Source organism: Bidens hawaiensis, unplaced genomic scaffold (assembly GCF_021521415.1).
Source record: "Bidens hawaiensis isolate Kalapana, Puna unplaced genomic scaffold, B.hawaiensis_p1.1 tig00000369_1, whole genome shotgun sequence".
NCBI classification, from domain to species: domain Eukaryota; kingdom Viridiplantae; phylum Streptophyta; class Magnoliopsida; order Asterales; family Asteraceae; genus Bidens; species Bidens hawaiensis.
In genome coordinates this window covers 1,285,511-1,297,619 of record NW_027491028.1, presented here as the reverse complement: position 1 = coordinate 1,297,619, position 12,109 = coordinate 1,285,511, and the positions used below count along the sequence as shown (strand labels likewise).

The 12,109-nt window shown below is 33.8% G+C and overlaps 1 pseudogene across 1 annotated transcript; it reads right to left on the bottom strand.

Annotated features, from left to right (window-relative positions):
- Positions 1-9,426: 9,426 nt before the first annotated feature.
- LOC143623634 (patatin-like protein 2) lies at positions 9,427-11,745 on the bottom strand (annotated as a pseudogene). Its single transcript, XR_013151933.1, has 6 exons — positions 11,554-11,745; positions 11,263-11,447; positions 10,940-11,132; positions 10,697-10,856; positions 9,728-10,203; positions 9,427-9,643 (listed from the first exon to the last, which is right to left on the bottom strand). The product of XR_013151933.1 is annotated as a patatin-like protein 2 (transcript).
- Between the last annotated feature and the right edge of the window lie 364 nt (positions 11,746-12,109).

The following is a 12,109-nucleotide window of genomic DNA, read 5'->3' as shown; positions in this document are numbered from 1 at the left end:
TAAAATCGCAGATTTGGACAAACCATAGGGACGAAAACCGCAGTGTACTGAAATAAGTATTATAATAAAGAAAGAGTGAAAAGGCATGTTTACCCCTGACTTGGTGATTAAATTTAACGGGTTAATAATTTAGATGTAATTGGCAAGAATTGGAAAACGTGGAGAGTCCATATGCAAAAAATAAACTTTTTGGACTAATATCGCATTATTTCTCAAACCATAAGGACGAAAACGACGCCTTACTCTATACAAAATAATGTGTTCGGGGCTCTACCTCGAAACTGCACATGAATAACTTAGGACGTTTGGTAATTTATGTTATATGTAGATATCATAATTAGCAAACTTAACGGAGAGAACATGTTTATTCACTCATCCAAAACCGAGTGTTACCACACTAGATTACATCAAGTCAAACTTTTATGACTATTATTTTAGTTAACTATTCTCATAATAATATAACTAGGATATAGGCCAGTGTTACACACAGGTGGAAAAACATGTCAATAAACATAATAAATTTAAACAACAAATTCAAACAACACAAACTTTCTTCAACTTCTGGACCAAAACGTTAACCATTTACAATGTCTAGATATTAAAAGTTTAAAGTTACAATAAGTTAGTGTACACCAAACCACCAAAAAGCATCAACAAAAGACCAAAACATGTTCTTTATATTAAACCACCATCAACCTCTTCAAATACTCTAACAAAGTAAACTCATTTTGCTTCACCACCTGAAAATTTAAAAAAAACAATATCATCCAAATTAAATATACCATTAAAATATAACATGTTTAATAATAAAAGTCCTCTTACACACGGATGAAAATTATAATAAAAGTAAAAAAAAAATATTATATGTAATACGTAAATTGAATAATAATATGTTTATTTGTGACTATTATAAATAAGTTTTTAATATATTTATACACTATTAATTATAATTTATAATTTGCAAACCAAACCTTGGTGTTTGATTTATTTTACAACAAAACATTCATACCGATATTATTATACATTTTATGTGTATAAAAATGATTTTTAGAGCAAAATATTGTCACATATTAAAATATGTATTTCTATAACGTTAGAATAATTGGAGACGAAGACTCAAACAATAATGTAAAATTTAAATATAATTTTTATTAAACCAGCTACTGTCACTTTATAATTTTTACCAACACGAAGTAAATTTTATTAAACGAGCTGCATTTAATAATTTTCACCAACCCAAATGAGTTGTACAAAAGTAACAATTAAATAAACTATTGCCACTTCTTCAAAATGATTATACTAAACCATTTAGATGGACACTGAGAAATACGATTACAAACATGCAAATCAAGAAAACAAAACTATGTTACATAATCTTATATTATTAATAAAGGAATGAATAGAAGAAATACCAAAAAAAAAACAAAAATATGAAAAATAGTATATATATATATATATGGTTATTGTACATTACGTACGCGACCTTCCAGAGCGTTAGATTAAAAAAACATGCTGGCAGTTTGGTAAATAACGCAACAGTAGTTCGGGATCAAAATTCGTCGATTACAAATCGACTCTGATCAAAATTCGGAACTCGTCACTCAATCTACTACAATTTCTAAACTCTAAGCATAGCATAAAGTATGAAATCTCAAAAGTCAAAAAGCAAAATAAAAAAAAACGACGTCGAAGTTCTATAAAACTTCAAATTGATCAAAAAATGATGATTTAATCAATCGAATTGATGTGTAGAAGTATTTAGATTCATCAATCAATTATGAAATTGCAGGAATAATGCACTCAATCGAGCTCTGATTAGGGTTCAAAATATTACGTTTAAACGTTCTGAACAAAACTGAAGACCTTTAAACATTCTGACCAAAAATGAACATCTTTAAACGTTCTAATACGTTAAAAAATGTACAGTGTCTTCAAGGTCTTAAGTTTTGTTTAACATCTTTGAAAGTTCTAATACGTTCAAGCCAAATTCCCATATTTAAACAGTCAGCTTTAAACCTTTAAACGTTCAGGCTTAAAACTTTAAACGTTCAGTTAAAACCCATCACTCAAAAACTCAAAATTGATTAATTGAAACTTCAAATTGATGATTAATTGAACTAATTTCAAAGTTTAATTGATCAATTAGTTCAAAAATTTCAAATTCAATTTCAATTGGTCAATTTTATCAACTGACCTGTGAACAAGTCGTGACGGAGGAAGATGGTGTACGGTGGACAAAAATCGTTGAATGGTGGACAGTGGACAGAATCATTGGATGGTGACGGATTGTTGAACGGTCATGGTGAATGTGGATGGAATCGAACATCGGTGGACGAAGACCGGCTCGCCGTTGTTGTTGCTCGCTATTCTGATCGGAGAACCCTAGATCGCTAATTGTAATCGAACGTTCCATAGCCTCACGTATGTAATGTATGATGATCAATTTTTGTATTTTATCCTTTACCTATATATATATATATATATAGATAGATAGATAAAGGATAGAATATGAAAATTCTTTATCGTACAATAGGTACGCGACATTCTGGAACGTCCGTCTTCAATAATCATCCTAATCCTAAAGTCACAATTACGCGAGCCGGCCTCCATCAACCTCTTCTCTCGTCGATTCCGTCCACCTTCACCATCGCCGTTCAACGATTCCGTCCGCCATCCACCTTCGCGACCATCATCTTCTTCCGACACAACCATCAATCGTTGCTCACATGTCAGTTGATAAAATTGCCCAATTGAAATTGAAATTGTTGAACTAATTGCTCAATTAAACTTTGAAATTGGTCCAATTAATCATCAACTTGAAGTTTCAATTAATCAATTTTGAGTTTAAAGAAACCCAGTTGCAGACGCTCCATATTTTGTTCATATGATCGAATTAATGATCAAATTAACGGTCGATTGATGATTGTTTGATGATTATGAGATTATATGAAGTGATTTCAGTGTTCAATTTCATGTTTACAGGTGTTTAATTTTTTTTTGTTAGTTTTAGAAGTTCTGAACACCCAGAACTTCTTAGAACTTCTAAACTTTATCAGAACTTCTAAGCTTTTTTGAACACCCAGAACTTCTTTGAACTTCTAAACTTTATCAGAACTTCTAAACCTTTTTTTAACAACCTGAACTTCTTAGAACGTATTAGAATGTTTAAAGATGTTCATTTTTTTTAAACACCCAGATCTTATTTGAATGTATTAGAACGTTTAAAGATGTTCTTTTTTGGTCAGAACGTTTAAAGGTATTCTGTTTTGTTTCAGAACGTTTAAACATAATATTTGTACTGAACTTATAAACAACATTATTTAAAAATGTATAAACAGAACGTATAAACTTTTTGTTCTGAACTTTTAAAGTTTAATTGATTTTGTTCTGAACGTTTAAACAGAACGTATAAACTTTATGTTAATACGTTCAATGTCAAAACCCATAACTCAAAACTCAAAATTGATTGACGGAAGCTTCGAATTGATGATTAATTGAATAAATTTCAAGGTTAATTGATAATTCGGCTCATCAACAATATCAATTTCAATTTCAATTGGAAATTGCTTAACTGACCTGTGACCAACGATCGATGGTGGTGACGGACGATGGTGGTTCTCATGACAGTAGACGATGGTCGCGACGGTGGACTTTGACGGGTATGCGCTAAGTATTTTTAGGTTAATTACAATTATGCCACTAAGCGGTTTTAATTTCAATTAGAATCGGTGGTGCAGGAAGTCGCGTATGTAATGTACGATAAGCGATTATTCTACGTTAACTCACCCATATATATATATATATATATATATATATATATATATATATATATAATATGAGTTTTTCCATTTTTGGGTTAAATCCATTTGTTTATTATTTTCTCAAGATTTTGTATTTATATTATTAATTTTAAACCATTGAATATATTGGATTTATTTCCTTTTTAGGATTAATCTTCAGTTTCCCAATTATAGGACATGTACATCACACTGTGGGTATGTTTGGTATATGGTAATGAAATAGATAAGGGAATAGAATGAACATGGTAATGGAATGGATAAATGAATGAAATAGATCATTAGCATTCCATTGTTATGTTTGGTTACCATGTAAGAATGGAATAATTAATAGCTTTATTATTATTATTATTGTTGTTGTTGTTATTAGTGTTATTATTAATATTTTTATTAGTAATAATAATAAAATAAATAAATAATTTTAATAATAATATGAATATTCATAATAACTAATTTTTGAACCCTCGTGCTGCAACGGGATCTTTAAATTGTATAAAAATAATCATAACAATGTTGAATCACGTATGTGCGTTGTGAAATGTCAACTCGTTAAATTAAGAAAAAAACTAATATTAATAATGTAGTAATAGTTCTAATATAATAATAGTAATATTAAAATATACAAAACAATAATGAATAATTATATAATAATAATATAATTAATAACTATAATTGAAAAATAATAATAATAATAATAATATTATTATTATTATTATTATTATTATTATTAGACAAAATGGCAAAAGACGTCCTTTATGTTTGCACGGTTTTTCAATAGTCGTCCTTTAGCAAACTTAATGACAGAAAACATCACTTATGTTCAAAACATTGCACGGTTCGTCTTTTCACTAACGAGAGTTAGTTTTTCTCGTTAAATTCAGTCATGTGCACCTCATGTGAGGGCAATTTAGTCTTTTTACCCTCTCAGGTGTCATTTGTGTAGTGGATTTAAAATCTTGGGCTTTAAATAAATAAAAGTTTTTTTCATTTTAACCCATCTTTTTTCCCAAATATTCATAACCCACCATCTTCTTCCCCAAATATCCCATCCAACCTCAGCCACCACCCATCATCATCATCCCATCCAACCTCCCCTCTGTCACACTCCGCCACCATACTCCGTTCATCCCGCCACCATACAGCCACCATTACCAGGCACCGCCGGCCATTAAATCTGGTCATCCGCCACCCACAACCACCATTACTAGTCATCGCCGGCCGTCTCCACTCACAGCCACCATTACTAGTCACCGCCGGCTGCTTTAGCCCTAAATCCACAATACTCTTCAATCTTCATAATTACAAAATCAAAAACCCTAAAAGCCATAAACCACCACCACCATTCTACAACTCCCTTCTGTTTCATCTCGCCGGAACCCCGGACATGGTCGGAATCACCTAATCCAACAAGAACCCTAATTTTGATTCCCCAATTACTCAACGATTTGCCTCTGTGAGATTAAACTGACAGGGGCTTTTTGTTCCTTAGATGATTGCGACCTAAAACACACAGCCACCATTACTAGTGATTGTCTTGACGTGGTTTCGGAGTTGAGGTGAGTTCCAAATTCAGGCCGAGGTTTTGTGTTGTTGTGGACTGGTGGGGTTTTGTTGAGGAAAAAGAGTTTGGTGGCCTGTGGTGGTGGCTGTGACTGTGGCGGCGGAGGAAGTGGCGGGTGGGGCTTGAATCTTTTGGTTGCCGGAAAACGAGAGGTGAGAGAGTGACGGTGGCAGGCGGTGGTGAAATGACGGTGGGTCGGTGGCAGGTGGTGGTGAAAGTGGTCAGGAGAGAGAGGTGAGAGAAAGAGATGGAGAGAGAGAGTGTGTGTAATTTATTTTTATAATATAATTTTTTTGTTATTAAATAAAATTTGAAGTTACAAATATACCCACATGTGCATTGCACATGACCAAATTTAACGAAAAAACTTAACTGAGTTAGTGTAAAAGGACGTAACGTGATACATTTTTGAAACATAGAACATGATTTCAGTCATTAAGTTTGCTAAAGGACGACTATTGAAAAACCATGAAAACATAATGGACCAGTTTTGCCATTTTGTCTTATTATTATTATTATTATTTTATAATACTAATAATGATTTTTGACTCTTCTAACTTTTCATTTTTTGAATGAATGAAAAAAAATACTCATACCCAAAAGAATGAAAATCCTAAAAAAGGAAGGAGTTTCATTCATTGTGGAATGATATATTCCATTCATGCATGGTAACCAAACAAGTTTTTTTTGTATTCCTTTGGTATGACTCATTACATTCCACATTCCATTCCTCCATAACAAATACTACATGTATGTCTAAATTTTCAAGAGAAAGACATCATTGGAGTCTGGTGGAATGGCTATAGGGGATTTTCTTAAAACTTTTTTCTTGGTTTCACACCTGGGTTCGAATCCCGTCTTCGTCAAGTATTTTTGATTTAATAAAAAAAAGGTTTTGAGATGATTTGGCAATAATAAGAAAGGAAATATGTGACTTGACAATAATGTGGCATTGACATGAACACCCTAACTGAATATGATGTGAAATATTATATTGCTTTAATAGTATTGTAAGTTATCATCAATTGTAATTTAAGTCAAGTAATGACTTTCAATGGATTTGACCAAAAAAAACCCTCTTATGATTAATTAACTACACCATTTCTTGATTTAAACATCACAAGTGAGATGCTTTCAACCTTTATCTTGGTGCTAATCTGACTTTCATTATCAAGAATGATCCTTTTAACACTGTAACCAAATACATAGATGATTCCATGTCCAAGAGCTTCATGTTTTATTCATTAATTAAATTAATCCTGTATCATTACTTTACTTGAATGCTCCATGAATCTTAACCTTACAAACATTAACATAGGCTGTTTCTAACATAATTAAGCATGCATTCTCAAATTTCTTCCACATATTGATATTGTCATACATTTTAGGTTAACATGAAAACTTGATTTGTTAGGTTGGAAAATTACATATCAAACTCTTTCTCCCCTTTGAAGATAGTTAACGCCAACCCTAGAACTGGCTTTGTAACTCACTTTAGCATTTATTGGATCCATCTTCTCTTAAATTCTTGCTGATTTTTCTCTATAGAACATACCCACACACTCCATGTTTGTGTCGAAGACAAAACAAACGGTATAATTAATCCCTCTCACAATGTCATAGAACTAATTTTCTTTGACAACTTGACTTAAATTAGTCATTGGCTTTCATTTCTTAAGATAATGGTGCGAAAGTAAATCTCTCACACCCTTATACCAAGTGTCCTAATTAAATCCACACCCACAAATTAAACCGGCCAACATAGTTTAGCAAAGAGAAATCATCAAATAATATCTCATAACTTCATTTTTATATCTCATAGATGTAATATAAAAATCTCAAAGGAGATGCAACACACAGACGACTTTATACATATTTTTTATTTATAAAAATGACATATATGGAATTTCTTGTACTACAAGGGTAAAAGAGTTAAACTAAATGCATGCATATAACGTACAGTAAAATAAAGCATGCATGTATATATCATTGTCGTACATCCCAGTATCCCACTAAAGCAATTTACAATCGATTTGTGACCAGATTTTTTGGCCTCATTGCTAATTTGACTTGGCCAAAAATCGTATTGCTACTAGAAATCTGACTAAATATTCTTCGGATGCCACAAAGAGTTAAGAAGTGCATTCTTAATGGATTCAGGACTTAATCGAATCAACTTTTGCCTTTTGGTGTACTACATATAGTGTTGAGGCATTTTTAATTGTTCCGTTACTGTGCAAAGTGACGGTGTTTTTAAGCTTTATATAAATTTTTACTTATTGTTAAAATTTTAAAAATATATATTAAAATTTGATTACGGTAATAAATTTCACTAATCAGTACTTTATAAGGTAGTGTTTTTTAGGCAGGAAGGAGACGGTGAAGGAATGAGTCATGGCGAAAGAATGAAAAATTGGGGTGTTTGGTTGGTCGATGGAATGAAATCAGTGATTACATTATTCCATCGAATCCAATCATTCTCACCCCCTTCTTTTTTTTTTCATTATATTCTTCTTCCACCTTACTCTCTATATAACACCACCTAACAACCACCACCACCATCATCGTCGTCGGCGCCACCACCTTCATCGCCAACATCACCGTGGCTCACGCCATCATCGTCGGTGCAAATTTTTATTTGTTTAATTTTGAAATATGAGTATTTTTATCATTTATATTTCTATTTCATTCTATACTTTTTGTTACCAAAGAACATAAAATAATTCATTTCATTTCATTTCATTTATGTAGGTCAATAAAACATGACAAAACAAGTAATTAGTCATTTCATTTTATTGTTGATTCTATTCCTATTTCCATTTCATTTTTCCTTCATTTTATTATTTTCAACCAAACATAATTTAAGTGATAAAAAAAAACATGTGGCTGAAAATTACATTCTGGATGACCAAGCAATTCAATAGAATTCAACCGCACACCAATTCCTACTTTTCCAACTTAACGGATTGCATTATTGTTATGACACCTTTTCTCACTAACAAACAATGTACTTACGTTATATCCTTGTATTTATATGTTTGGTGATAGCTGGTGTTTGGCATAGCAGCATCAAAGTGTATGATAACGAGCAACTTCGTTGAAGATTTTAAGTCTAAAACATAAATAAATGTGTAGATATATGAGTAGGTGATGTGGGCCCAAGTATTGAAGACCGAGTTATTATGTATTTGGTTTTCAAGATCGCGCTATAAAAGGTGGCTTATGAAAACGGGCATAACTTGGCCTACAAAGCTCCGTTTCAGGCCTATTACCAGTCAAATCGAAGCTTGAGACGAGGAGCACATTGTGGCAAACTGCCTACGACGGTTTGGCCCCTGTGCGAAGCCCAAAAACGTATTCTAAATAAAGTTTTGGGTCTTTTTTATGTTTTTTTAGCACTTTTTATGTTTTTGTTTTTGGGTTTGTGTTCGGCCCATGGACCTTTTTGGGCCCATTTCGTATTAGACTCTTTATTTATATGCCGCTTATGTAATATGAATGGAGAGACTTTTAATAATTATCAATTTTCTCTTCATTTTCCCTAAACCTTTGGGAGGAATTTGGGAGTTTCGAAGCTCATCACGGGTATTCTCTGAATCAACGTGATTCGATCTTCATTCTTGTTATACCGCTGCATCAGTAGGGTAGAGGATGTTGTGTCAATTGTTCACACACACATACTTTTCTACATATATAAAATGATCATTGGGTAACTTTGTTTTTTTATTTTGGAGGATAGTGTTTACAAATTCCATCACACGTTATTTATTAGGGTGGACAGATTTTAAATTCCGTACTTGTGTCTTATTTAACGCTATAAAACGAAGTTTTTTTTTAATAGTGATTTGTATATTCAATTTAGAGTGTTTGCACACTGTACTCAATACCAAGAAGTACATTACCTATACACCGGTGACTAGCTCCTTTTTTATTTTTAATAGTAAACATTTGTTATTGTTTGAAAACGTAGATACATCAAGATCAAGTCAAAAGAACGACAGGAACATAGATTAATTATACCTAAAGTTAAAACATATAGAAGACAGTCAAACTTTATTAACACTAAAAGTATCTCCGATCGAGTACGAGGAAATTATATGATCAGTTCACGTCAAGCTTGTGTAAATCCGGAAGAGAGTGATGAATTGGCTCTGCGAGTTTTGACGTTCTTTCGGAAACCATAGTTTCTTTGTCGATCGACTTTCCTCGACTAACAATTCCTTTATTAGTAACTGGCGATCTTAGTTCTTGAACATTCTTCTCCTTATGGAGGATTGTAGCAAACCTATCGTATTTCATAATAATAAAATGTCAAATAAAATATTGAAAATGCATATATAATAACGAAATAGTTTGAAGATAATTTTACTTTCTTAAAGCCATCTCATTGGTAGTATGATGGTAACGTTCGTATTGGCCCGTGCCAATATTCACCCTTGAAACTGGTTTTTTCAACAACTCCTCACCCACTTTGACTAGGTTCTCTAAGTTTTCTTTGGTAGCTAAATCCAAGCTAGCTATGTCACCGGTTAGGGTGTCATCCTGAATTCGGAGATAATTTTCCGCCGAATGCAGAGCCTGGAAGACGGTAGAGATATGGTAGTCGACCATGTCGCCGCTCGCCTGAGTAAAAACATCGACTAAAGGAGTCGAGCCACCACCGGCCAACCACCCTAAAACGCCTCAACTAGAAGACTTTGTAGCGTCACACTTCTCTTGAAATTTTTGTGATCCCGTGCCTAATGACAGAACTAGAAACCGGCCATAGTCCGTTGGTTTTATCGGGAAAAAGTCAGGACTTCCTTTGGTTATTTCTTTCGTTACTTCACTTATTGCAGCCAAAGTCTACAAAAGAAATATATATACTTATTCACTTAACAAATAATTAATCTTACAAATTCAATATAGTTCGCCTTGCTTGCGGTGCGCGCATATAATGTATATATGTGTGAACCCTCGGGTGGGCAAAAGTGAAATTGCACTAATTTTGACGTTATTTTAGTAATCTCGTGAAAATAACGTTAAAAGTGACAGAAGGTTGATCAGACATCATGTGGTGGCGCTGATAGCCAAAAGAGAAGGGAACATGCACCAATTGGCGGTGTCCCGATGGTGGAGGTGTTAAGCACCTCATGTCCCAAGGCTTGATGCAAAACTACTATTGAGCCGGGGGTCTCACCGGAAGCAGCCTCTCTATTCCTAAAGGGTAGAGATAAGGTTGTCTACATCTTACCCTCCTCAGACCCTACCATAGCTTTGCTATCGATGGGATATACTGAGTATGATGATGATGACAAATTCAATGTAGTTTTGTTATAATATAAGTTGGCCTACGTACCGGATTGTTTGCGGCCACTGCGCCATCAATAAGATTGAACTCTCTAAGCAATTCCCCTTCCGAGTCTTTTGGTTTGGAGTGAGTGGGAAGGAAGATAAGTTGGGGCTGCCAAAGTTCCAATGCATATGTCAGAGAACTTGGCATCAAGGCTCGGGACATCCTTCAACTGACCAAACAAACATGAATTTTGGTTATCAATATTTATGTTTGTTATGACAATTTGATAGTTTGATCAGGTGCAGCATATATCTGGTAGCTTGAGAAGATCACAGGCTGCAGATGTTTGATGTCAAACGTTGGAATGACAACATTTGTTACTGCTTTGTGGAGTCGTCTTTCTTGTAATTTCTCTTGAATAATATTATGTAGGTATAGACCGTTGTATTTTGGTCCTGATAAAGCTTTGAAAACATTTGTGGCTGGAACAAAAGGATTGCTGCATATAGGAAAGGAAAGCAATGACGGATTTAAGCCTCAGCGACAAAAGGATCGATGTCACAAGAACGATATTTAGAGTACAACTGTATAAGGTTGTCAGAAGTTGACGAATATACGTAAATGCATACCTATCATGTGGGAAGATTTTAGGACAATGCTCAAGATAAAATTCATTAATTTCCTTAGCCGCAAATATCGGACGGCCGCCCTCATCATTCGGAGTGGTTAGCATAGCCGTCACAATACCACCTGTGCTTGTCCCGGCAATCACATCAAAATAGTCCGCAAGTCTTGCATTATCGCCATCTAATTTCTTTTATATTTCAAGATCGATTCATTATATTAATTTCTATCAACTGAGAAAAAAAATAAAAAAGAACTAATTATGTGTTCATGCCTATACTGATCATAAATTGTACCTGTAGTTCGGTCTCTAGAAAATCCAGAATCACACCCAGAATGATTCCTCGTACTCCACCTCCGTCAATACTAAGGATCGTGATTAGGTTCCCATATGTTGGAGGTTGCAAAGGTGAACGTAGATCTTCCTTAAACGACATCAGGGAAGAAACTGATAAAAAAAGATTAATGGGTTTTGTGTGGGTGAGATGACTTGTGTGATTTAAGGGTATATATAGAGTATATATTTAAGCCTATTTGTTGGTTGTTTCAAAGCCTTAGACAATTCAACGTCTGGAAGTTGGAACAACATGAAAGGTGAAAAGATGTTATACGTTTACTTGTAGGTGACCATAACCACTCAATATTTAATTGTTTATATGAATTACTGTACACCAGCAGCCTCCTTAATTTCTATGGACCACCTGCCTAGCTAGCTAAGTGTAGTGGACGATAATCAGTGGGCGACAGGGGCGATTTTTGTGTGGAACACTCCCCTCACCCCGCAATAAACGGGGCGGGGGAGGGATGAGTTTTCGTCTAACAAAATTCTTTTGTTTTAATATTATATATTCA